The 26327-nt window shown below is 52.9% G+C and overlaps 1 long non-coding RNA gene across 1 annotated transcript in view; it reads left to right on the plus strand.

Annotated features, from left to right (window-relative positions):
* Positions 1-2737: 2737 nt before the first annotated feature.
* The window catches only part of LOC146861390 (uncharacterized), an 83297-nt gene continuing 59707 nt past the window's right edge, over positions 2738-26327 (plus strand). Inside the window, exon 1 of the long non-coding RNA XR_014979255.1 lies at positions 2738-2843. This is a non-coding gene — a long non-coding RNA (uncharacterized LOC146861390). The remainder of the gene's footprint in view (positions 2844-26327) is intronic.

Consider the following 26327-nt stretch of genomic DNA (forward strand, 5'->3'; position numbering starts at 1 on the left):
GGCAGCTGTTGGTCATCCAGACTGCGACATCTTGCATTCCTTTCTGGAAGTTGAGTTTGGCAGTGACGGGGTCTTTGGTGAGGGAGAGGATGAGCTGGGTGTCATTGGCGTAGGATACGATGTTGAGGCCGTGTTGTCAGATGATGGCTGCGAGGGGGGCCATGTAGATGTTGAAGACGGAGGGGCTCAGTGATGAACACTGTGGGACTCCGCATGGGATGTTCGTGGGGTCGGAGAAGAAGGGTGGGAGTCTGATCCTTTGGCCTCTTCCAGTGAGGAATGATCGGATCCAGTCCAGGGCTGTTCCTTGTATGCCTGCATTGTGTAGTGTGGCGACCAGTGTGCAGTGGTAGACGGTGTCAAAGGCCACTGATAGGTCGAGTAGGATGAGGGCTGCGGAGTGGCCTTGGTCCAGAAGGGTGCAGATGTCGTCTGTGGCGGCGAGTAGGGCGGTCTCTGTGCTGTGGTTGCTTCGGAATCTAGATTGGGACGGGTTGAGGACAGCGTTCTTTTCAATGAATTGTGTCAGTTTCCTATTGACTGTTTTCTCTGCAGCTTTGGCTGTAAAGGGGAGGAGCGAGATGGGGTCTGACTTCTGCGCGCTTCCAGTCGTCTGGGAAGGTGCCTGTTTTGAAGGTGGTGTTGATGGTGCATTGTTCTTCGGGTGTGATGACGGCCGCTGCTCTGTGGTAGATGTGAGGGGGGCAGGGGTCGGTGGGGACCCCTAAGTGAATGATTTTCATGGTTGAGGCGGTGTCATCGGCCATGATCGGTGTCCAGTTGGAGATGATTGGCTGGCTGGTGTTTCTGGGCGGGGGCGTCTGTGGCACCTGGTGGTGGGTCGATGAAGTTGTCGTACAGGTTTTTGATCTTGAGGTGAAAATAGGTTCCAAGCTTGTCGCAGAGGTCTTGGGATGGGGTGATGTCTGTGGCTTTGCTGCGTGGGTTGGTGAATTATTGAATGACACTGAAAAGTTCCTTGGAGTTGGTGGAGTTGGCCATCATACTAATTTCAGATCTCAACCCAGTTACAAATCTAGACACGAACTGTCCCATATCCTTTGGTTCAAGTGTATCCATCCCACTGTACTGTTTGAAATCCTGTAACAACCTTTCATAATTAGCATGAATAGTCTCTTTAGGTTCTTGAGTTGTTTTATCAATCTTAGCCCAAACGATATCCTATGGAGTCACATTAGCCTTTAACCATGTACTCACCTGGTCAAATGTCTTCATCACCACTGGTGACAGACCATGCATCACTGAGTCTTTCTTGGGTTCACCTTCAGGTCATTCTATAACTATTTTACATGCAGACCACAAATCACTAGGGATCACAATTGCAAACAGCATGTTAGTCGATCCACAACACTGTTGAGATCTTCACAAAGCAATCAGCCTGTTTGTACCATTCTACAGGCTTCTCTCTCAACCTCTGGAAGTCATTTGTGAATGCAGCAAGATCACTTCTACTCCAAGGTACATGTACATAACCCCCACTAGGCACTTCTCATAGTGAATAAACTCCAATTCCCATCACTCTTTCCGCTTAAAGAACGTGGTTCTCTGCTGCTCTTTTAGAACCTTTTCTCTTAGATCATTTGTCTTCCCACTTATCTAATGTGCTCCAAATTTTAATGCCTGCAATTAATTCTCGAATTTGTGTTTTCAGTCAAGAAGGTCTCAAATATTCATTATCTAGGTCACTGAAAGCAAGCTATGGCTCTTCAGCAAAGACTTTGTTCGTCCAAGATTAACATCATATTTTTGAGCCAACTCATGTTATATCTCATGAGCATGCCTTGCCCTCCAGCTGACATGTTTGGTCATAAATACCGATTCTCTTGATTGATAGGTGTCTATTTCATTTAGATCCAAACTTCCACTTATCATTTCTTCCAATTCTGTTTTCAATTTGACCACATTAATCAAATCTACCTTTACAGCTGATTTTATAGTTCCCTGACTTGGTGCAGTGCTCTGACTCTCAGGAGCGCAGGGAGAAAGAACAAGAGTGCACCTTTTCTCATAAAATATGGTGCATTCCTGCCCTTTCACATTGGCGTAGGGCAGCACACCTAGAAGACTTGCACCTCACACCTATGCCAGTTCGTAATAAATGTGGCCAAGGCTTATTCATGAGAGCCTTGGGCCTCTTTGACGCAGAGTAAGGCAAGGCAGCCACTCGCGCTGCTTTGTCTTCCTCCATGTCTATGAGGCCATGCAGTCATGCAAAGTGGCTTTGCGCCTCCTCATAGATACGATTGAGAGGCTTACGCCACCGGAGCATGAAAAAAAGTGATGCTCCGGTGGCGTAAGCTTCTCATGAATTAGCCTCATAGTGTTATGAAGAACTATGCAGTGAGTAAAAAAAAGGGAAACATCCATCTTCAATGGAATGGAGATCAGAGTAGAAGGGAAGAAACTTCCATATGCATGCTGCTTTTAAGAACCTTTATTTGGCATAAGTCCGACTTGGAACAAAGCTCCTAGCCTCACCCCATGCTCTGTAAGCAGTAGGTTGGTGAAATATAAACATACAAAAATGTGCAAGGACCTGGCCCTATTCACACAGAGGCTTTTGAAAGCATCCTAAAAATGCTGTTTGTTTTAAATTCTTGACGAAGCTAGAAAGATTTGCTGGAAAATTGGCATTCGCCCAGTTAAATGTGAAATTTAACAGACCACCCTCCTACCAAAGGAAGGAAAGAGTTCATGCCTTTAAAAAAAAAAAAAATTTGCAATGAGCAGATAAATGAAACCGAAAGCCGCTGCCCTGACATTATATAAAACTTCAGCGGACCCTGGTGTTCAGAGACACACCCACAGACGCCGTCTCCGCGGTAAGTTCTCCTCTTTAGAACATATTTATTTACAAGAATGACTGTTTGGAGTATTGTGCACGTCTCCGTTCACTGGCACGCTGAAATGTTCGTGGAACTGCGCCCGGCTCGATGTCGCTCGAGAGTTGGCCTAATGGTTAGGGCGCACGACATCTCACCTGGGGGAAGTGGGTTCGAGTCTCGGTAAACCGCAGGTGATTCTGGGCAAATCACTTAATCTTCCCGGGTCCGAGCTTGTCGCATAGTGAATGATTAAAACCAAAAATGTTCTTTAATATTGGGGTTCCAGACTGTATTTTAGATGTGGCCTCCCATTATGGGAAGAGGATAGATGGCGTCATCTGCTCAAGGTTAATTAACTTTGGATTATATAATGAATTCACAGACGACGACCATTGCGATGTGTCTGCTGCTCTTGGTGCCATGTCACTCAAAGCCGCACAGGCAAGGTATGCAAACAAACCACGTGAGCGGCCTGAAAAGAGAGAAAGCCACCCATACGCATGCGGAATGTTTCCCAGCTATGGTCTTAGCTGGGATATCAATAATTTTGCTGAAATAACGCTATATATTTATACCGTAAATTACAGTATCTATTAATATGCTAAAGGTTTTGAAACACAGCATATCTTCATAAACGCGGGGTGCGTGTGCGTCGGCGGGTACCGGGGGCAGGTTACACTCTTACGGAGCCTGCTGCCCTGCAAAGGTCCAGGTCAGGCCTGGCTTCCCCTCGGGCACGGGTCAGGGACACCAATGGCCGGTGGCCTAATCTCTGGGCTCTGGACTCCTTTCGCTCCCTGCCTGCCGCGCCCCTCAATGCGGGGGGCCTTCCACGGTCCCGCGCGGGCCCGTTGTCGCCCATGTGAGTTTATCTGTGATCGGCGGCATGCTTAGACGGGCCATTTCAAGCGCTCTAATAACTTTGGGTCGAGCGCGCGCTATATAAATACAACAGGCGGGATGCTTAGACGGGCCATTTCAAGCGCTCCAATAACTTCGGGTCGAGCGCGCGCTATATAATTACAACAGGCGGCATGCTTAGACGGGCCATTTCAAGCGCTCCAATAACTTCGAGTCGAGTGCGCGCTATATGAATCTAACAGGCGGCATGCTATTACGGGCTATTTAACGCGCTCTGATAACTTCGGGGCGAGCTCGCGCGATATAAATACAACAGGCTGCAAGCTAATTGGCACACATAACTTCGCCGAACTTAACTTTGCCGGTCAATCCCAGGGAAGTAGTGCGAGGGGTAGAGCATTTGCGTAGGCACGCGAGAGGTAACAAGATCAATGCCCGCACTCTCCATACCGAAATTGGCAAAATTTAAAATGACTTACTCTCCTTGATGAGGAGTTGGTCCGTCGGCCGCGCTGCCGCCTCTGGCGCGCATAAGCATGTTTCGGGCCACGAGGTTGTGTCCTCTTCCTGGGCAATTCATTTAACTCCCCCCCCCGTGCCTCGAGTGGGGTCTGGGGGTGTTTTCAACGCGGGGAATGTAGCGCGAATGTCGGGAGTGCTTGGGATCAATTTCGGGTCGGGTTCGCGCTTTATCAGCCCGCATCCCGTGATTCTGGGCAACCCTCCCAACCGCACTGTGCCTGAATGCGTAATGTAAAATGTGGGCTATGTTGAAGCGACCCAATAGTTTCGGGTCGGGCTCGCGCTATATAAACACAACAGGCGGCATGCGATGCTACACCCGGGGGCGGGGCTCGAGAGATCGGGGACGGTAGAATGTGTGATTTAAATGCGGCGCACATGTGAAATGCGCCTATACTGTCAGGTTGGTCTTGCGCTATGTAAACAGGCAGCATGTAGTGGCTGGCGGCCTAGAAGGCCGATGCTTGATGTAGGGGCAGCATGGTGCAGGAGAATTTTGCGCCCATACCTTCTGGTTGAGAGTGCGCTACATAAATATGCACGCTGCAACTGCTGGCTGCCTTTAGGGCCTTAAGTGACATATATGGGGCACCAAGTGCATTTAGCATGGGGATTTGAACGAGCAGGTCAGGTAGACAGCGGAAGGGATGGGCCTCGGCTGGACTGCTGATTTGGGGGCTGGTAACCAGAGTTCGATCATTTTGGGTCGCGTCCACATCCTGTGATTCTGGCCGAATCACTTAATCTCCCCGTGCCTGAATGCGCAATGTAAATACGGTGCTTACGTAAAGTCCTCCAATACCTTCCGGTCGAGTTCGAGCTATATAAATATGCAACATGTAATGGCTGGCCTCCTATAAGCCAGATACATGACACAAGTACAAGCATTATTCACATCACGCGCTCACGGGCATTACTAAACCCCCCGCACCTCAATGGTTAATCTGGTGCCTCGTGCCTGCTTGTGTGATGTAAATACGGTGCTCATGTAAAGCGCTCCAATACCTCAGGTCGATTTTGTATTGGAACATTTAATACGGTACTGAGCTCCTAGTGCCTTGTGATGCTCATGCATAGCGCTCAATACCTCGGGTCGTTTTTCGGGCTATATAGTAGGCGACAGGTATTGGTTGGCTGCCTACATGGGCAGATGCGCGATACATAGATTGCTTGGCCACGAATTTGGCGCCATTTCCTTCGGGCCGTGTTGGCGCTAGATGAATATGCAAGCTACGATTGCTGGAGGCCTATGAGCTCATGTGCAGGCAGTGTTCTCAAGATCTCGATCGTGCCTAGATGCGCGCGCAGTAGGCGATTCAGGTCATTACTCGTTGGCGCGTATTACTGTTTTAAGGAACTTCGTCGTTCCCCGCGCAGGCATGTGTAGCATGTAGCGGGCGTCCAGCGCTCCAGTACATGTGCCCTCACCTGACCTGAGTTAGGTGGTACGGTGCTCGCGTCCAGGCTCAGTTACCTTGGCGCGCGGTGGCGTTAGCGACAGAGGCTTCGCGTAAACGGGTTGTTGGCCTCGCGTATATTGGGGCCGGTAGATTGACGTTGTGGCCTTTTGCTCCATACGCTGAGCTGGGGGCCACTGTCGCGTGATGTAAAGGGGACAGTTGTGCGAGTCACGAACGAAGCCAATAGTGCTGACTTGTGGTAGGTATGATGTTACGCGTATCATACAGCTAGGAGCAGGGTCAGAAATAGCAAAATTACAAGTGGGCACGCACAGTATGCTGAGCGCATAGTTGTGCTTGGGCCCCCGCACCTCAAGGGTTAATCTGGGGCGGTGCTCGCGTGACCTGGCACGGGGTTCGTATTCTATGGTACGAATCCCCTCGCTCCCCGTGCCTGTATGTGTATCGTAAATACGGCGCTCATGTAAAGCGGTGCCATACTTTTGGTGGCGAGTTCGCGCCATACAAACATGCAACATGTATGTGCTGGCTTGCTATAAGGCAGATACTTGATACAGGTGCAGGCATAGTTCACAAGTTTTGCTCCGATACCTTCGGGTCGAGTTCACGTTAGAATATGCAGCATGTATTGCTGGCTTCCTATAATGCAGACACATGATACAAGTGCACGTATTATTCACAAGAATTGCTTGTGCCCCACATTCGCGCGCATTAGATGATTACGGGCATTACGACACCCCCTGCACCCGAATGGGTTATTCAGTCGGTGCTTGTGTCCGGCGCTCGAATAATTTCGCGCACTTTACGGTTGAGCTAATCACTAATCGACCGTGCCCGAATAGGTATGTTAATACCTATGGCTCATGTACTGCACTCCAACACCTTCGGGCGGGTCACACTGGGACTCTGGCCAGATAATTTAATATCCACGTGCCCGATGATGCATGTATATACAGTGCTCATGAACGGCGCGCCATTATCTTCGGATCGAGTTCACGAGGGGTAGCGACACTGGTTAAATCAATGAAGATCGCCGTGCCCGAATATGTATGCGAGCTGCTGGACCTGGTATGCCTGGGTTCCCGAGGGTCGCGGACCTGGCGGCTCATGATCTCACTCCCGTGCCCGAATATGTGTGTAAATATGTTGATCATGCACAGCGCTGCTATACCATCCGGGTCGAGTTCGCGCGATATGAGAGTGCTAATTACAGCGAGGGTCGCGCAGTACGATCCTGACCACACGTGACCACGTGTAGCTCGTCTCCAACCTTTTGCTGAAAGGGGGCTTGGGTCGTTTGTCATTGTTGTTGTTGTCTCGACACCCACCCCCATTGCCTACGGCCTCGCGCTCCCAAGTGCATCCATCCTTGGGTAGGTCGGACCAGAGTCGGGATAGTCCTAACGTAGAACGGTCATTGCCATATAAGTAACAGTTAAACACGGGTCGCTGCCGACAGTCTATAAGAGGTTTGCTTATGCCCGCAACTCTGCCCCGCCAACATGCTTATGTGGGCCGCCTTCAACTGTCACTCATAGTGGCACTGACATGGGGGAAACCACACATAACTAACTGTAACCTAGACACCCAGGTGGGTGCCTAGTCGGTCAGGGCAACGCAACCGAGATGGAATGGTAGTTATTATCTAATGCTAAAGGAAGTCTGGTTTGAGCCACTAGATGGGTGTAGATATGGGTGTAGCTCAGTGCCCCATTCGCATTGAATACGGGGAGGCACTGACTTAGCACCACATGGGTTACCGGCGTGATTGACCAGGTGGTTGCGGGTGCGCCGCTTGCGAGCAGATTTTAACCCGTGTTTATTTCGGTGGCTTGGAGTGTACCCCTGTCTCAAATCCACCGATAGTTTATTGTTAAGCCGATTAGCCTGCAGCACACTGAGCTGGGCACCATAACCAAGAGTTAGGCCTGCAGGAGTAGTAGTGGAAAGAACCATATAGGAATAGGTCCAGGTGTACTTCGGGGGGCATTCCACTGCAACCAAAGACAGATTTCGGGTTGCTTCAGTGAAGACCTTCCACCCGCGCTTTAGCCAGGGCGGCTTGTGGGTGGTATAGTTGTTATACAGCAAGGGTGCGGTCGTTCAAAAAGTTTGGTAAACACCGCGTAGAGCCTCATGGCGTCAGGGCATTATGGACCATGCAGCATTCGCAACATTCAGAATAGGGCCGGCATTTGCACCAAAGTTTCCGGTTGTTTCCCACAGACTTGTCCGCCCCCGTGGTTACCCTTTAGGGGTAGAACTTGTGACTTAGAGGGCATCTCCTGCTCGTGCGTCACAAATAAGCGTTAGCTACTTGGGGATGGAGTACCATGCAGGTCCTGCCACCACTGGGTTCCCGCCAGTCGATGGGATCATTTTAGGTGGGCCCACGAAGTCTACGGTTCCTGAGAAGCTTACAGCCGTAGGGCAGTTAGCAACAGATGAAAGTATCAGCGTGTGGGTATCGGACATCTGCTTTCTGGGAGCACCGTGCCCTGGGAGCACGCGCGTTGCCCTAATTCTGAGGCCTACCCATAAAGGGGCCGAGTAGCAAAACAAGTAAATAGGATCCATAGGCAGGCCTCGGGCCTCACAGCTGGGTGAAACCACCATCATTTGGAGATAGGCCCAGGTAAGATAGGGCTTTTCTTATTGTCTAGAGGACCATTGCGGTTGGGGGTACCCCCCACCGGATTCACTGGTCGCGTACCGCAGCTGCGGGTGACTGGGATCCGGGTTTACGGACACGTTACCGCGCTAGGGGCGCTGCCAGCAAACATAGGGTGCTGCTGTCCCAGTGGACCAGGGTCAAAACGGACTCGATAATTCTCGCCTCGGTACCTACTCTAACCAGGAACACACTCGGCAACTCTGGGCATTAGCTTGCCTCATCTCCACAACGGCCCCCCACATTCGCCGGGGATGCCTGGTTTCACCTTGGAGATACCCAGGAGGGACCATCTCACAGGGATAGCCAGGACGGGTTCCCCAGCGGTCTACAGCGCCACGACGCCTCAGGGCAGCAGTGCGCTTTACAGGACACATACATTCACATACATTTACAGTATCTGGGGACAGTATGTCAATAGTACATTTGACACGCCCAGGGTGCACTAAATCTCCACTTCAACGAAGCAGGATTTTGGCACCGCTGGGGATGCTCTGGGTTTGTGGTGGGGGGCACCCCCCCGCCACCCTCCTTCTGAGGAGCATGATGGGAGGGGCGTAGTAGGACTTAGTCAATCCTCAATGCTTGAACTTTACTGACAGCACGCAATGTTTAAGCCAGACAGATTCCCGAAGCTGGTATACCTAGGGGGTTACATCTCTGAGGGATCTGTGGGGGCATAATTCCCATAAGGAATAGGGGATAGTGGGCGGGGGCAGGAGTCGCCCCTTGCCCATGGTCACGCGCTGGCAGCCAGGAGCACTCCTGTGCTCCAGGTTTAGCAATCAGAGGGGGCGGGCCAAAGGTTAAGTAAACCCCTACTCGCCTGCAGAGCCTAAGAGGGCAGGCCCAGAATTGTGATGAGGGTATCCCGCCCGCTTGGGGGGCGAATAGTTCTTGGCACATCTCCCCAGGCCCAACGGGTCCTTTATTTCAGCAGACCCTATTTCGATTAGGATAGCGTCTCGGTCCTTGGGGGCTTAGATGAGCCATCTACAACACCAGGAGCTACAGCTCACTGGTAAGTCTTGGGCCTGTGGATATAAGGGATCTCACAAGGTTTGAGTCCCGCTAGCGCTGTCACACTGTCATGAAGTGGCAGAATTTCAAACTCTTCTTTCTGCTAGGATGGTTCCCTTCCAGCTAGTTGCAGGAAGCCCTAGATAGGAGAGGTGGCAGGTAAGACTATAGCGGGTTGGTGGGGGGCCCTGGCTGCGACGGTGAGCCGCCTCCAGGGCTGTGGCGGAGTTACAGGGCGATCTGGAAGCAGGCCGGTACAAAGAGTACCTCTGCGCGGCACCAAGGGGGTGCCTGAGCCAAAACGAGGAGCCTCCAGAGAGGTCCCGGAAGCCGTGTCGGCGCCCCGCTAGTCCTGCGGGCGGTTGTGGGCCTGAACAACCGGGGACTTGCTATGCGACGCTCCGCCCGAGAGGGGGGGCGTGAGTAGAAATACCAACGGCACGTGATCATAGAAAGAATCACCTGGAGGGCAGCACCGGCGGGCATCGCTCCCGCGCTGCCCGGCTCATCAGGCGGGCAGGCGACCCAGATGGTTGCCTGCCCTTGGATCGCCCGTAAGATAACCCACCCATTACATATCTTGGAATTATGTAATAAACCTGCAGCATTTGTTACCCACTTACAACTGTGTCTTGTGTGTCATTGGGTAACCTAATTTGGGGGAGGGGGGAAAGCGGGGTGCCCCTGGGGGTACTATGTCGCTGACCGCGGCCCCCGCAGGGGGCCACTCGGCGGTCGGCGCCTTAGTGGCCCCGGGGCCCCGGTCACCCCTCCCCACCCTCTCCCTTCGGGGGGGGGGGCGGGGACACAGACTAGAGCCCCCCTCCGTTGTCAGGGCCGGAAGTGACGCGCGATGCGTGTCACTTCCTGGCCCAGGTGTGAGGGGGAGGCTATTTAGCCTTCCCCCACCCTCACTGGCGACCTCTTTTGTCGCCCACCTCGCCTTTTCCCTCCCTACCGCTTACCCGGCGTAGGCGTGGTTGGGGGGGGGTTTTCTGAGCGTTGTAATGTTTTCCTTTTTCGTTGCAGGCGGAGTTACAGGGCGATCTGGAAGCAGGCCGGTACAAAGAGTACCTCTGCGCGGCACCAAGGGGGTGCCTGAGCCAAAACGAGGAGCCTCCAGAGAGGTCCCGGAAGCCGTGTCGGCGCCCCGCTAGTCCTGCGGGCGGTTGTAGGCCTGAACAACCGGGGGCTTGCTATGCGACGCTCCGCCCCGAGAGGGGGGGCGTGAGTAGAAATACCAACGGCACGTGATCATAGAAAGAATCACCTGGAGGGCAGCACCGGCGGGCATCGCTCCCGCGCTGCCCGGCTCATCAGGCGGGCAGGCGACCCAGATGGTTGCCTGCCCTTGGATCGCCCGTAAGATAACCCACCCATTACATATCTTGGAATTATGTAATAAACCTGCAGCATTTGTTACCCACTTACAACTGTGTCTTGTGTGTCATTGGGTAACCTAATTTGGGGGAGGGGGGAAAGCGGGGTGCCCCTGGGGGTACTATGGGCGCACACTTCTGAGGTCACAGGTTTGAATTGTGTGTCTACCAGGCGCGCAACACCCATTGGGCTCACCGGGCTTCAGCCCCCCCCCGCCCCGTCATGTGTGTCAGCCCGGCTGAGACAGCCTCGCGGGCTGGCGTCCGTCTAATTGCAGCCAGACCCGAGTACTTCCCAGGTCTTTAAAAGACCATTTACTCGTTAACCCCTTCGGTGCTCATGACGGAACGGTTCCGTCATGAGCCACGGTTGAGCTGTGCTCATGACGGAACCGTTCCGTCATGACCACGCCCGCGCAAGATTCCGTCAGCACAGCGGCGGAATCTGCGCAGCATGGAAGGGGTTAATGAGGCTTTTGTTGTGTTTTCACCCCTTCGTACAGCCACTCTGCCCATGGCTGAAAGACTTAGCCCCCCCGAAATCTTTTTCAGCCCCCCCCGAAATTTGGTTCTAGTTGCCCGCCTGGTGTCTACTCATAGGATTATACTTCCGGGGTAGAAGAAATTGGAGCTGTAATGCAGTATTTAAAGTGTTGATAACTAAATAAAAATCCTAGACCTGTAAACATATTAAAACAACAGAACTGGTTGAACAGGAAAGTCGTGCAAATACATTTACATCTTTAAGAATCTATGATTTTGGTTCAGTACTTATTTACACAGAAACCAGGCTTTTTGTTTTGCTAATAGCCCTGCATATAATTAATCCACATCAAATTTGGCAAATGCTTGTCTCATCCACCTCAGACTGTTTCAATTACATTTCATGTAATTGGTCAAAGTGGGGTGAGTTATTGTGATTGATCCAAAGAGTTCCCATTTGAAAAATAATAAGTGCTGCTGCCAAAGCGCTGCGCAAACATCCGGGCGGCGCTATAAAATGTCACAGTGAAGTATGCCAAAGCTGCGTAGTCCGGAATCCACCTCAGGGCTTTCTTTTCCGTTGCCAGACACTCCCCGGCCCGTTATCTCACTCTTGCAGGTTGCTGCTGTCTCCCTTTGTGGCGGGTTTTCTGTTTTTCTCTTCCTGTGTATTTCCCCTTTGTATGCTTTTCGCTCTCTTGCTCCAGGGAAATGTTCGACGCAAAAAAATATCTGCCGATCCCCCAAAAACAAATGCCGATGGCAATCACCGGCTAAAATTAAACTCTGGCCATCTCGAGTCTAATATCAATTTTAGTTCTTCAATGCTTAAGTAAAGCATTGAACAGGTTTGCACTAGGCTTGATAATGAAGTTAGAAATTTACTAGGAAAAAACATCTTTTTTTGTTTGAGGAAAATTCGCTGCGTAGTTTTTGAGACGATTACAGAAAAAAGGTGTCAGTTGAGCTTTAAAGAATAAATCGTCTGTGTTGGTATTTTGTACCTCTAAATTCCTGAATATTTGAAAACTGTTGGTCAACGTCCAGTTCTCGAACCACATTTAGAATTTTGAACGAATCTGCAGACATCTGAGCCGAATTCAAACGGTTTGCAGACCCCTGCAGTTTGCGCGACCGCACAGGCTGGACTTCGTTGTTTTGTCTGTCACTGTTTTGACTCCAGGCGGCGCCGGCACGCTTGCAAACGTCGTGCCCCAGAAGGAATCATGGGCGATAATGGGAAAAATTGTGAAATCTTCAAGGATTTTATCACAATAGTAGAGGGCCGCTGAGAGTTCACTAATTATTGTAATTCAAAATGGAGGTGGTCAGTGGCGTTGATCTGTAAAAAGAAGTCAGTGGCCCGATGGGTGCTGGATAAAGGCACACGGGGCTTTGCTGAAGTCATGCCCTGGCCCATAGTGCCAATATCGGCACAATCCCCAGCCCTCCCACAGCAAAACATGTAATAACTCAGACACACACATTTTTGGTGGAGAAACTTGCTGCAGGTTTATTAACATAACAATATGTAAACATGGTGGGTTAACTTACGGGCGATCCCAGGGAAGGCAGCCCCTCGCCGCCTGCCCACCTGATGAGCCATAAAACCCGGTGGCCGCGACCAACCGCTGTTTGTCCTTTTGGGGGAAGTGATAGCCCCTCTCTCCGGCGGACCGCCAGTCCGCCCCTTACTCACGCCCCTCCCAGCTAAGGGGGGCGGAGAGTTGTAGGCAACCCCCGGTTGCTCAAGTGTACAACCGCCCGTAGGACTAACGGGGCGCCGTCGCTCCTCCAGGATCCCACGTGAGGACGTCCCTGGGGATAATTGGCTTTAGCACCCTTACTGTGCTCCTGTAGACGGTACCCTTCTGTACCTTACAGCGTTTGGATCGCCCTGTAACTCGCCTGCAACACAAAATAAAAGGGTTTAGTTGAAACACCCTCCCCTGCCTGTGCGTCGGGAAAGCGGTGGGGAGGGAAAACGGTGTCCAGGCAAGCAGGAGGGTCAACGTCGATCAGCCAAAGAGGTCCATCGGACGGCGGGAAAGGTTTAAATACCTTTACCCCGCCCCCCCCCCCCCCTCCTACCGGAAGTGACGCTGCACCGAGGGGACCCACCAGGGTTCCCTGACCACTATACTGCTGGCGATAGTGCCATCCTGTGGCACTAAGGCTGGCCGCCCTCTTAGAAGGGCCCCCTGCGTGGGCCCGGGGCAGCCTGGCATAGTGCCAATATCGGCACAATCCCCAGCCCTCCCACAGCAAAACATGTAATAACTCAGACACACACATTTTTGGTGGAGAAATTTGCTGCAGGTTTATTAACATAACAATATGTCAACATGGTGGGTTAACTTACGAGCGATCCCAGGGCAGGAAGCCCCTCGCCGCCTGCCCACCTGATGAGCCATAAAACCCAGTGGCCGCGACCAACCGGTGTTTGTCCTTTTGGGGGAAGTGATAGCCCCTCCTTCCGGCGGACCGCCAGTCTGCCACTTACTCACGCCCCTCCCAGCTAAGGGGGGAAGAGCGTTGCAGGCAACCCCCGGTTGCTCAGGTGCACAACCGCCCGTAGGACTAACAGGGCACTGTCGCTCCTCCAGGATCCCATGTGAGGACATCCCTGGGGATAATTGGCTTTAGCACCCTTACTGTGCTCCTGTAGAGGGTACCCTTCTGTACCTTACAGCCTTTGGATCGCCCTGTAACTCGCCTGCAACACAAAATAAAAGGGTTTAGTTGAAACACCCTCCCCTGCCCGTGCGCCGGGAACGTGGTGGGGAGGGAAAACAGTGTCCAGGCTGGCAGGAGGGTCAACGTCGATCAGCCAAAGAGGTCGATCGGATGGCGGGAAGGGTTTAATTACCTTTACCCCGCCCCCCCCCTCCTACCGGAAGTGACGTTGCACCGAGGGGACCCACCAGGGTCCCCTGACCATTATACTGCTGGCGATAGTGCCATCCTGTAGCACTAAGGCTGGCCGCCCTCTTAGAAGGGCCCCCTGCGTGGGCCCGGGGCAGCCTGGCATAGTGCCAATATCTGCACAATCCCCAGCCCTCCCACAGCAAAACATGTAATAACTCAGACACACACATTTTTGGTGGAGAAACTTGCTGCAGGTTTATTAACATAACAATATGTCAACATGGTGGGTTAACTTACGGGCGATCCGAGGGCAGGCAGCCCCTCGCCACCTGCCCACTTGATGAGTCATAAAACCCGGTGGCCGCGACCAACCGGTGTTTGTCCTTTTGGGGGATGTGATAGCCCCTCCCTCCGGCGGACCGCCAGTCTGCCCCTTACTCACGCCCCTCCCAGCTAAGGGTGGCGGAGCGTTGCAGGCAACCCCCGGTTGCCCAGGTGCACAACCACCCGTAGGACTAACGGGGCGCCGTCGCTCCTCCAGGATCCCACGCGAGGACCTCCCTGGGGATAATTGGATTTAACACCCTTACTGTGCTCCTGTGGAGGGTACCCTTCTGTACCTTACAGCCTTTGGATCGCCCTGTAACTCCGCCACAGCCCTGGTGTGGCCCCCATCACCCCAGGATCCCCCACCATAGAGCCCTACCTACTTACACCCTGCTGTTTCCAAAGCCTCCCCCAGATCCAACAAGAATAAATCCATACCCAATCTGGACAAATTAATCCCATCAGGCTCGAAGCACCCTGTGCATTTAGCGTGTAGTAACCCGTGCCGGATAAACCCAAAACTCCTTCGCTCCGTGTAATTCCGCATAGTGCTGTTCACCCTTCTGCGCGAGGTCTCCATGGCATCCCCAGAACGCGCGCCCCGCCAGACCTGCCTCTGTGTAATTTCCGACCACCATAATTTACAAGTCCCCAGCTTGTTGCTCAACTCGCACATGGTGGCCCTCATCACGTGAAGCAGGTCCCTTCTCCCCAGGCGAACCAGGTCATTCCCTCCTAGGTGTACTACTAATAAATCGGGCGGTGGGACACCCTCCCCCAAACTCTGAAGGACTCTCTTCATCAGGCTATTCCAAGCAAGTCTGGTGTTCCAATCCATATTATCCTCGTGGCTGTCAACCCGTGCCTCCATTTTCTGCTATCCGCCCACTGAGATACCCTCTGTACTCCCGAATGGCCCATCACCCAGACCGTTTTTCCTGGCAAAATAATGATGAGGAAGTTTGAAAATCAATTTATTAAACAGAGCACAGCAAACGTCATTACATTTGCACACAAGTACACCAAAAGTAACAACACCAACAAATGTCGCAACCCTATTTGACACAACTAACACTTCCTCGCTCAGATTTTGCATGGGGCCCCTTATGGTCGAATGTATTTTTTATAACAATTAGACTCCCAACGCCCCACCAGTTTGATGCTTTCCTCCGGCAAACCCGCCTGGAAAGCAGTGGTCGCTGCCCCTATTCGGAAAGAGTGGCTGCAGAAACGTGTGCCCTGGATCTTTTTGCCTGACAGCTCTAAACACACCGCCATTATACGCTGTACCTGGTACTTGGTCAAGGGAGTACTGTCAGCGTGCACTAGCAGGTAACCTTCTGTTGCGGGCCGCAGCGCCAGGTATGACGAGACTAGGCGCACAGGACAATACTCGGCGATCTCAAGTTTGTTCAGTACGATCACCCTCCCTACCCCCCGTCTGGTCCGTTTTGGATCTACATAGTCTAACGGTGAGGGAACTGCCTGCCAACACAGCGTCCTGCTTGTTCAAAGCCACCCGACGTGTCCTGTCTAGACCTCGCTACAAGTTCCTCCATTCTAAAAGCCCCGAAAAAGGCCAGGCTAAAGGTAGCCGCGAAGAGGGCCGCCTCAAAAGCAGAGTGGGTCGCCGTGCCAACCCAATCCAGCAACCCTTGAAGTGTTACGAAATCTATGGCTGCCCTGTTGTCAGGTGCTCGAGGCTCACTCCGGGCCCAGCCTTTGAGCGCCGCCCGGATCAAGAAAGACTTCGTGGGATCTTCCTACCCCCTTAATCTCCCTTGGTGGCTGATCGCCGACAGGTGTCCCCCAATCCACGGTTGGCTCTTCCCATGGTCCTTGGCCCACAAAATGAAGTCCTGCTCTCCAGGGAAGACCTCTCTTCTTCCCATGCGCCAGTGACAGAACAGATTTTGTTCACACACGCCCTGTACCGCTTGACGGTCCGAGGTGCTAAGGACAGCTCGCCCATCCCCCTCAAGCGCCTGACAGATTCAGTAGGAACCATAGATGTGCTGGAAAAGGGGTCATCTCCTCCCTCGCTCTCGTCCACGTCTCCCGGTACCTGTGCCACTGAAAACGAGAGAGAGCATCAGCCGCTATGTTCTGCACCCCCTGAATATGTTGCGCCCTACACTCGATGTTGTTAACCAGACACACCCTCACCAGTTCTCTCAGTAAACACAAGACAAGCGGGCAGGATGCAGACTGAGAATTGATTGCCTGGACCACCGCCAGGTTGTCGGACCAGAAAAGGACCCTACGTGCAGACAGAACAGAGGGCCATAAGTGGAAGGCCACCACTATTGGGAACAATTCCAGTACTGTGATGTTGGCTGTGATATTCTTCCTGCGCCACACATTGGGCCATCTCTGCGCGCACCACTCTGTGTCCAGGATGACCCCAAAGCCCTCCCTGCGAGACGCATCCGTGAACAAGGCGAGTTCCGGGGATCCCGCCCAAGGTGCCCTCCATAAGACTGCGCCATTGAATCTTTCCAAGAATCTTGCCCAAATGCCCAGGTCTTCCTTCAACCCCTTGCTTAGCCTGACTAGGTGATGCTTCTTTTTGACCTTAGCCGTTGCCCTAGCGATCCTCCGTGCAAAAACCCTCCCCGCTGGGATTATCCTGGCGGCGAAGTTGAGCTTGCCCAGCAGGCTCTGCAAGAAGCCCAAAGTGACCTTCTCCTCACCTAAGGCTGACTGTATGTGCTGTGCAAGGTCCTGAACCTTGTCTGCTGGGAGCCTGGATTCCCCTGCTAAGGTGTCAAGTTCGATCCCTAAAAAGGTTAGAACTTGCGCAGGACCTTCCGTCTTACCTGGCGCCAGGGGGACACCCAAATGACTGGCCAGCTGCTCAAAATCCTTAAGGGCATTGCTGCAGTCCTGCGACTCATCTGTCCCAATGAATAGGAAATCGTCTAGGTAGTGAGTTACCCCTACGACCCCATAGCATGTTTGAAGGGCCCACTGGAGGAAGCTACTGAATCCTTCGAAGTAAGCACAAGAGACTCCTTTGTTCGCCCTAAATTGGCAGGGTATTCCCAGACATGGGTCCCTTGCTCACTTTGCCACTGGATTCAAGATAGCCTGGCTGATGAGGGTTATGAACCCGAAACTGGTCCCAGGATGCTTGTTTCCAGTTCAGGGAAGACATGGCTTGGCAATTCGGGCTGGACTGTTTCCATGAGGCACAGGGTCAGACTGATTTGCATATGGCCATGTCTGAACTGGGGTGGTGGAGTGAGCTAAAGAATGATGATGGATTAAACGTAGATCAGTTGACCGGGGTTGAGTGTTTGATTTGCTCAAACGCTCCGTCCATCATCCCCTTTGGTATCGCTTTGTTCGCCCTAAATTGGCAGGTTATGCCCAGACGTGGGTCCCTTGCTCACTTTGCCACTGGATTCAAGATAGCCTGGCTGATGAGGGCTATGAACCCGAAACTGGTCCCAGGATGCTTGTTTCCAGTTCAGGGAAGACATGGCTTGGCAGTTCGGGCTGGACTGTTCCCATGAGGCACAGGGTCAGACTGATTTGCATATGGCCATGTCTGAACTGGGGTGGTGGAGTGAGCTAAAGAATGATGATGGATTAAACCTAGATCAGTTGACCGGGGATGAGTGTTTGATTTGCTCAAACGCTCCGTCCATCATCCCCTTTGGTATCGCTTTGTTCGCTCTAAGTTGGCAGGGTATGCCCAGACGTGGGTCACTTGCTCACTTTGCCACTGGATTCAAGATAGCCTGGCTGATGAGGGTTATGAACCCGAAACTGGTCCCAGTATGCTTGTTTCCGGTTCAGGGAAGACATGGCTTGGCAGTTCGGGCTGGACTGTTCCCATGAGGCACAGGGTCAGACTGATTTGCATATGGCCATGTCTGAACTGGGGTGGTGGAGTGAGCTAAAGAATGATGATGGATTAAACCTAGATCAGTTGAACGGGGTTGAGTGTTTGATTTGCTCAAACGCTCCGTCCATCATCCCCTTTGGTGTCGCTTTGTTCGTCCTAAGTTGGCAGGGTATGCCCAGACGTGGGTCCCTTGCTCACTTTGCCACTGGATTCAAGATAGCCTGGCTGATGAGGGTTATGAACCCGAAACTGGTCCCAGGATGCTTATTTCCAGTTCAGGGAAGACATGGCTTGGCAATTCGGGCTGGACTGTTCCCATGAGGCACAGGGTCAGACTGATTTGCATATGGCCATGTCTGAACTGGGGTGGTGGAGTGAGCTAAAGAATGATGATGGATTAAACCTAGATCAGTTGACCGGGGTTGAGTGTTTCATTTGCTCAAACGCTCCGTCCATCATCCCCTTTGGTATCGCTTTGTTCGCCCTAAGTTGGCAGGGTATGCCCAGACGTGGGTCCCTTGCTCACTTTGCCACTGGATTCAAGATAGCCTGGCTGATGAGGGTTATGAACCCGAAACTGGTCCAAGGATGCTTGTTTCCGGTTCAGGGAAGACATGGCTTGGCAGTTCGGGCTGGACTGTTCCCATGAGGCACAGGGTCAGACTGATTTGCATATGACCATGTCTGAACTGGGGTGGTGGAGTGAGCTAAAGAATGATGATGGATTAAACCTAGATCAGTTGACCGGGGATGAGTGTTTGATTTGCTCAAACGCTCCATCCATCATCCCCTTTGGTATCGCTTTGTTCGCCCTAAGTTGGCAGGGTATGCCCAGACGTGCGTCACTTGCTCACTTTGCCACTGGATTCAAGATAGCCTGGCTGATGAGGGTTATGAACCCGAAACTGGTCCCAGGATGCTTGTTTCCGGTTCAGGGAAGACATGGCTTGGCAGTTCGGGCTGGACTGTTCCCATGAGGCACAGGGTCAGACTGATTTGCATATGGCCATGTCTGAACTGGGGTGGTGGAGTGAGCTAAAGAATGATGATGGATTAAACCTAGATCAGTTGACCGGGGTTGAGTGTTTGATTTGCTCAAACACTCCGTCCATCATCCCCTTTGGTATCGCCTTCTAACTTGAAACCTAGCAGGTGTTGCCTGCTTGGATGCACTGGTAGTAAGCGAAACGCCGATTCGATGTCCGCTTTGGCTAACCAGGCGCCCTTGCCCGCCCTCCAAAGCCACGTCCAGTGTACAATACGTGACAGAACAAGCGCCTTCCTCCAGCCCATGGTTGACCGAGCCCCCTTCCGGGTAAAGGAGGTGGTGTATAAGGCGGAAAGACCCAGGTTCCTTCTTGGGCACCACCCCCAGAGGAGAAACCACAAAATTCTCAAGGGGCGGGTGCATGAAGGGCCCGCCACTCTCCCAAGTGCCCTCTCCTTCTCTACTTTGGCCTGAACAACTTCAGGCAGTTCTTTGGCTGACCCGAGGTTATCGGCCTCCCTTGCCCCTTCGGGTCCCACAAAAGGAATTCTGAAGCCCTCGCTAAATCCTAATAAAAGCAACTGACTGTCCTGTGTGAGGGGGTACTGTCTGAGGAGAGGTAAAAGCTTTGACAAACAGACTGGCGAGGGGCCCTTAATCGTGCCCCCATCTACCTGGTGTCGGTCCCCCGTGTGAAAAGGTGGTGTGTTGCGTGGGCAAAACTGTGTGGACCCAGAACTTGCTACCTCAGGGGAGGGGAGGGGGAAGGACCCGGGATGCCCCCCTAACTACCAGTGCCTTGCTTACCCTTGGTGGTGACTCGTTGTTGTGAGTGGCAAGAACCCGCTGGGTGTGGCCCCCACATTTGTTGCATGCGTGTAAGAATTTGCATGTTTTACCCCAAGAGCAGGACCCCGTGTTGAACAAACGGCAGGTCCCTGGTGGCGACCTTCTGAAACCCCCTCTATTGCCCTCTCTCCACCTGTTCCCCCCCCCCGAAAGGACTGTTTGTCCCCCCGAGTCTCTGGGTGAGAGGTACTACTACTAGCTTCCTTGGTAACCTGACTTTTAGTCTGTGCCCCTGTGCCTAGCAGCGCGCATGATCCCATGTGATCTAGCCAAAGCTGTACTTCTTTCTGGTCCCACCGAATCTCCGGACATAAGGACATCCGTTTTCTAAACTCCCTGTCATAGTTAACCCAGCCCTGCCTCCCCACTTCATCGCCTCAGTGCGGATTAAAGCACCGTATTGAATCAGCCCCTGCGCCTGCTCTGGATGTTTTTCAAGGATGACAGCAGACAGGATGGCAAACGCATCTAGCCAGTTCTTTATGGTCTTCACTGGCCACGGCTGGTACTTAACCTTCTTGTCGTCCTCCTTGACCCCCGCTTTTCTGGCATCTACCCCATCTTGAGCCAACAAGAGCAGAGAGAAGATATCTATCAGCTCACGCCTCCATATAACCTCCTTGGCCGCTATGGGGACCTGCCAGGCCAAGGAGCAGTGACCTGACAGCAAAGGAGCCGCTGCGACGAGCTGGACTGGAGCAGGGGGCGCGGTCTGCAGGACCGGGGGGACCCCAACGGCGGTGTGTTGACCGGGGAAGATAGCGTTCCTAGCGCGGCCTGACTACCACTTGCAGGGGAGCTAACAAGCGCACTGGCAGATGGCGGGGAGCTAACTGGCGCAGTGCCCGTTGGAACTGCTGCATCTTGTCCGTTAGGAGGTGCTGGGAGAGTGGCGGGGGTCGCGGAAAGAGAAACCTCACCCGCTCCTTCCAGAGCCTTGCTTGGCGCAAGTGTGGCCGATACTCCAGACGACCCCCCAGGGATGGTGGGGGCAGGTGCCCCCGGCAGGGTTTGCTGAATATCCGTCTGGCTAACCCACACCCTTGCAGCTGCCCGTGCCCCTCCCTCTCCTGCAGGAATGCTGATGTTCAAAGGTGGGAGGCAGGGGGCTCACCTGTCCCCCTCTTAGCTCTGCCATGAAGTTCTTGAGCATGTCAGTGAGCTTACCAAGGTCCTCTTGTGCAGCGTACATAGATGCGGCCGGATAGTCTTGCGGGGTCGCTGGCCCCAGGGGCTGAGGGGTAGCTTGCTGGGGTCCTATCTCCTTTTGCGCGTGCAGTGCCCTGGATTTGGCTGGCAGCGGGTCTGCCGGGAGGTCCTTTGACCTGGGCTTGCGGACCCGCTTCAAAGCTCTCGATCGCCCGGCCTCAGTGTTGAGGTCCAGCTCCGGAGGAGACGGCTTGCAGACGACGCCAGAGTCCTCCGATTCAACGGCCTTCAGGATTCCCGTGGCCCAAGACAGGCCCTTCCCCTTGGCCATCTGGATAAACGTCGCCCATTGCGCTTCCTGCGTGGCGTCCGGCAACGAATCGTCCACCTGTGACGTCTGCGTGAAAAAGGGTGGTGACCCTTGGCTCTCCATGACCGATCGTCGGATCCCGCGTCCCTCAATCTAAGGAGATAAAGATAGTGTCAGACAGCACAATACTACGCTCTATTTTGTCCAGGAATCTTGCCGCTAACTGCTATGTCCCATCCACACCACCCTTAAGCACTTACTCAGGGAAGACGTCAGATATGATTGTGTGCGTTCCAAGACTGAAAACAGCGAAATTCTAAGTGCGAGATAAAAGACAAGTTAGCATAGTCCCCCGTAGTGTCCGGAGACCTTCCTTGCTGGATACTGATAAATCTTCGACCCCTCCCCTTCCGTGTCTGAAACACACCCTCCCTGAAGCACCACCTGCCTGTACCTGATCCAATGTTCAGCGTATGCTCTTCTCTTATATCCGCTTGAATGTTTGTCCACTTAACTTCTGAAAATAGAAAACAAGCGTTAGCCTCCTTGCCTTGTTGCCCCAGCCCATCACACACTGGCCCCAGTGTGCTCTGCCCCTTGTAGCTATCGATGTTACTGGTAGCTCCCAGATGAGTTGGGTGGTGGTCAGCGCTGTTCCTGCATAGGGACATAAGAGATAAACATGAGAACCCCCCCCGACGCCCCATCAAGAACACACTGATAAATACACGTGGCACGACGTCACAAATGCCCCCACCCGCATCCATCTAGATAGGCCTTGGCGTCGGAGGCTGTGGAAAAGCGCAAGTTCCTGCCCAGCATGCGTTGTACGGGGGGGAGAGGAAAATGCTGAAAAGGAAGGGAATATGTACACACAGCTCACCGGGCAACAGCCGAGATCATTCAAGTTGATTTAAAAGTGAATTACAGAATATTATAATAGAGATTGCTTTATTCCGATTTTGCATCTCTATGATACATACTCCACAATGACATATGGCAATGTGAGATTTAAAGGGATTTCAAACTCATCCATGATAGGTGAAAAGCCGGTCGATTTTTTTTTTGTTTTTTTGTTTTACTCGGCAAACACTGGTAAACCTTCGAAAAACGCAGAGGAAAAGAGTATGAAATTCGCCCGTGCAGCAATGAACAGCTTCTGTTTCAAATACATTTATTTTCAGTATTTTATAAAGTGGTCACATAGTACCCGTTAGTCACATGCTAGTGCTAAGAGCCAGCAGCGCAGGCACAGGGCAGGGAGCTGGCCGCACCTGCGCATGCGCAGCGCAGGTCAATACAGGGGGTGAAAGGCCCTAAGGCAGGGCCGGCCCATGGGAGGGTCCCTGAAGAAAGGCTAAAGATGCGGGGGCCCCGGGAGCGGCAGATGGCAGCGGTGGTCCCCACGCGGCTAAAGAAAAGCAAAGAAGCCTGCGAGGGGGGCGGTAACTGTAATCCTGCGGGGGATGCGGCCCCCCGCTCACGCACCCGGCAGGGCGGAGGGGGGCCAAACGGTCCGGGCAGCGGCATGCGTGAGAAGAGGCCGCAAGCGGTGAAATGCCCCAAAAGCCCGCGGCAGGGGCCGAAGCCCCCGCGACAGGGAGAAACACTCAAGCATGGTGGGCCTAACAACGCCGCTGCAGGGGGAGCAAGAGGGTGCCGGGGAAGTGAGAAACCTCGCCCGGCCCTCCGGAGCCGTGAGAAAAAAATAAGACCCACCAGCGCTGGAGTAAGGCCCAGAGGAGCACGGGGCCCAGGAGAGAACCAGCGAAAGCCGGAGCACCAGAGGAGAGTGCGGACCCCTGCCCCTCCCTCCGGTTGCCGCACGGAGGAGGCCCCAGGCAGTGCGGTACGAAGGCCTAGGCGAGGACGATCCGGTGTCCCTGCGAAGGACCACCATGCCGCGGCAGGAGTGTGGAGGTGAGCGGGGTTGCGGGGGGGGAACGAAAAGGAAACAACAGGGGGAGGGGTCTGCGAGGCCCAGGAACTCTGGGGGCAACGTGGGCAGGGGGCTCACAAATAACACGGACGGGACAGGGGCGCCCACACTAAAGAACGGCCGGCGGCCCGGGCCGTGACCCCCACAGCAAATTCTACCCAGGGGAGAATAGGGGGAAGCAGGCGGGGGCAGGAAGGTACTCACTGTTAAAATGCACAAGGGCAGCAGGCAGGAGGGCAAAGAGGGAGAAACGGCGTCCAGGCAGGCAGGAGGGTCAACGTCGATCAGCCAAAGAGGTCGATCGGACGACGGGAAAGGTTTAAATACCTTTACCCTGCCCCCCCTCCTACCGGAAGTGACGCTCCACCGAGGGGACCCACCAGGGTCCCCTGACCACTATACTGCTGGAGACAGTGCCATCCTGTGGCACTAAGGCTGGCTGCCCTCTTAGGAGGGCCCCCTGCATGGGCCCGGGGCAGCCTGGCAGTGCTCGAAGAGTACAGTGAAGGGCAAGGCATGACTGATGTGGTCTGCTGTCAGCGCTCCCTGCATGGGGCCAGAAAGCCTATGGGCAGTAGGTTCGGCTCCTCGGGCACAGAGGCTGGAGGGATGGCGGCCCAACAGCATGCCCTAAAGGCTCAGGGGCCACAGGGCCTAGGGAAGGCAGCCACCCTGATAACTGAGGCTGCCGGAAACAATGGCCATTTCCTTAAAAAAAACTAACCTTAAGTGAATTTAGAGCAAACACACAAGACCTAAAAACTACTCAAAGTCTCTGACTTTGGTGAGGTGCACACCAGTACACCCACCCATACTGCTCGTGGCCTCCTCACATGTGGTGACATATCACATCACGGATGACGTTTCTGGTGGCAACACATATGACATAATCATTAGCATGAACAACTTCTGTAAACATGTTGAAAAAATTCAACAAGTACTTTCAATTCGCGTAGGGGTATATATCTGGGAAGGAAGCTGCTTCTGTTTTTGCTTGTGTAATTTGGTACAATTATTACATGTGCTCAGACTTAAGGAAGGAAATGAGTGGTGACACTCGTGGAGGTGGGGGGCTGGGTGGAGAGGCAGAGAGTAAAAGCAACTGTTGGTCATAGCAGAAAAATCCATTTGCAAACCTTTCCTGCCTCCTCGGTCTAAAGAGCTCTCTATGACCTAAATCATGTCAGTGACATGTAGGACCCGGAGCCCCCCAAGCTGTCTGCGGGGCTTTTAGAGTGTGACCAGGGGCAGGAGCCCCATTTTCTACGCTGACTAACTGTCCGCCCTTGCCCCAAGCCAGTGTGAACATTCTCTTTGGGGTTCAGCTTGCTGTCTCCCTCTCAGTGCTGCCCAAAGAAGTGTGCTGGAAGACTCACCTTGCTGTTGCACAGCGATCTTGGTGTTATTTTTTCCGCCACAAGTACGACCAGGGCCATGCGGTCCTTCGTCCAACCCACCAAGGAATAATTCCAGAGTACAAGCCCAGATTCCACCAATCAACAAGTCAATGTCCAAGGTCGACAAGTGAACGTAATCTCTGTTAAACATTTGGGGGCATATCATCAAGGACCGGCGATAATTATCGCTAAGCGCACTTAGCGCTAGGATGATAATCGCCGGCTAACGTGGAATTTTATCGCTGGGATAGCGTGCTATTAGCAACGCTTATCTCAAAAGCGATAACATTTCAAGCGCTAACTGCCAAATGTGAGATTATCGCTGGAAATCAAGCAATAATCTCACAAAGTTTGGCGCTAGCTTGATGATAGGGCAAGGCATACTTAGCCATGATATCCACCTTACATAGGATATCATGGCTAAGTCAGTCTTGAAGCAGACGTAAGGAAAGTAGCGATAACAGAGGTTATCGCTACTTTGCTTGTCGCTCTGCAGGTTAGCGTGCCCATTGATAATTGAGAAATGTCGCTTAGCGACATTTCTCCAGTTATGTCAGGGCAGGAACGCCCACTTTGCATCTCATTAGAGATGCAAAGCTGGGCGTTCAGAATATAGGCGCTAATGCAAGGTTTCACGCAATAGTGTGACCTTGCTGATTAGGCAATAAAATTATCGCCGCTTTTCGTCCGAAAATGGACGCAAAAGCGGTGATCATTTTTTATCACCTCATTTATGATATGCCCCGTGGTTCCCCTGAGGCAACTTGTGAGGTTTGTTCAATAGCCAATCCCCACCCGGGCACAACTTAGCCATTTCAGCGTTGAGGCGCCTGACTGATACATTCAAAGCCTTTGATCTCACGACTAGCCCCTACTTGCATCGTGGGATCATGTGTGACCAAGCTGACTAACTGTCCGCCCTTGCAACCCGGGAAAGGTCCTACCCAACCTGGTGAATTTGCCCAACAGGGCCTCCCTGACTGCCCTACGCCGTAGCTTAACCATGTCATTACCACTGACGTGCACAATGATCAAAGCTGGGAACTGGAGTACCACGTGATCCCTTGTCTCTAAAACCAGTTGGCGGAGCTGTGCAATCCGGAGGCACCCAATCCACTCCATTGGAAGGAGACATCATCCAAACCTACAGGTTTCAGCTTATGATGTTGCTGCAAACATTAAGCCGTCCGACGCACAATGTGGTGGCCCAGCACCCATACCACTATGGAAGGCATACTACTAGAAGAGAGAAACTAGAGGGAGAAAAAACGGTATCACACAGCGGGTAAGCTGCAAAACACAAACTGTCAGGGCAACTCAGGGCGTACGTAGCGCTTAAAATATGCAGATGGCCACTGGCCAATCCGCTTCACCTCGTTCGCAGACAACCCCACCCACCCAGCAAAATTCGCTGCCCCAACCTGAATGAGTAAAACAAATGACC

The sequence above is a fragment of the Triturus cristatus genome, chromosome 3_1 (genome assembly GCF_964204655.1).
Source record: "Triturus cristatus chromosome 3_1, aTriCri1.1, whole genome shotgun sequence".
Classification (NCBI taxonomy): Eukaryota; Metazoa; Chordata; class Amphibia; order Caudata; family Salamandridae; genus Triturus; species Triturus cristatus.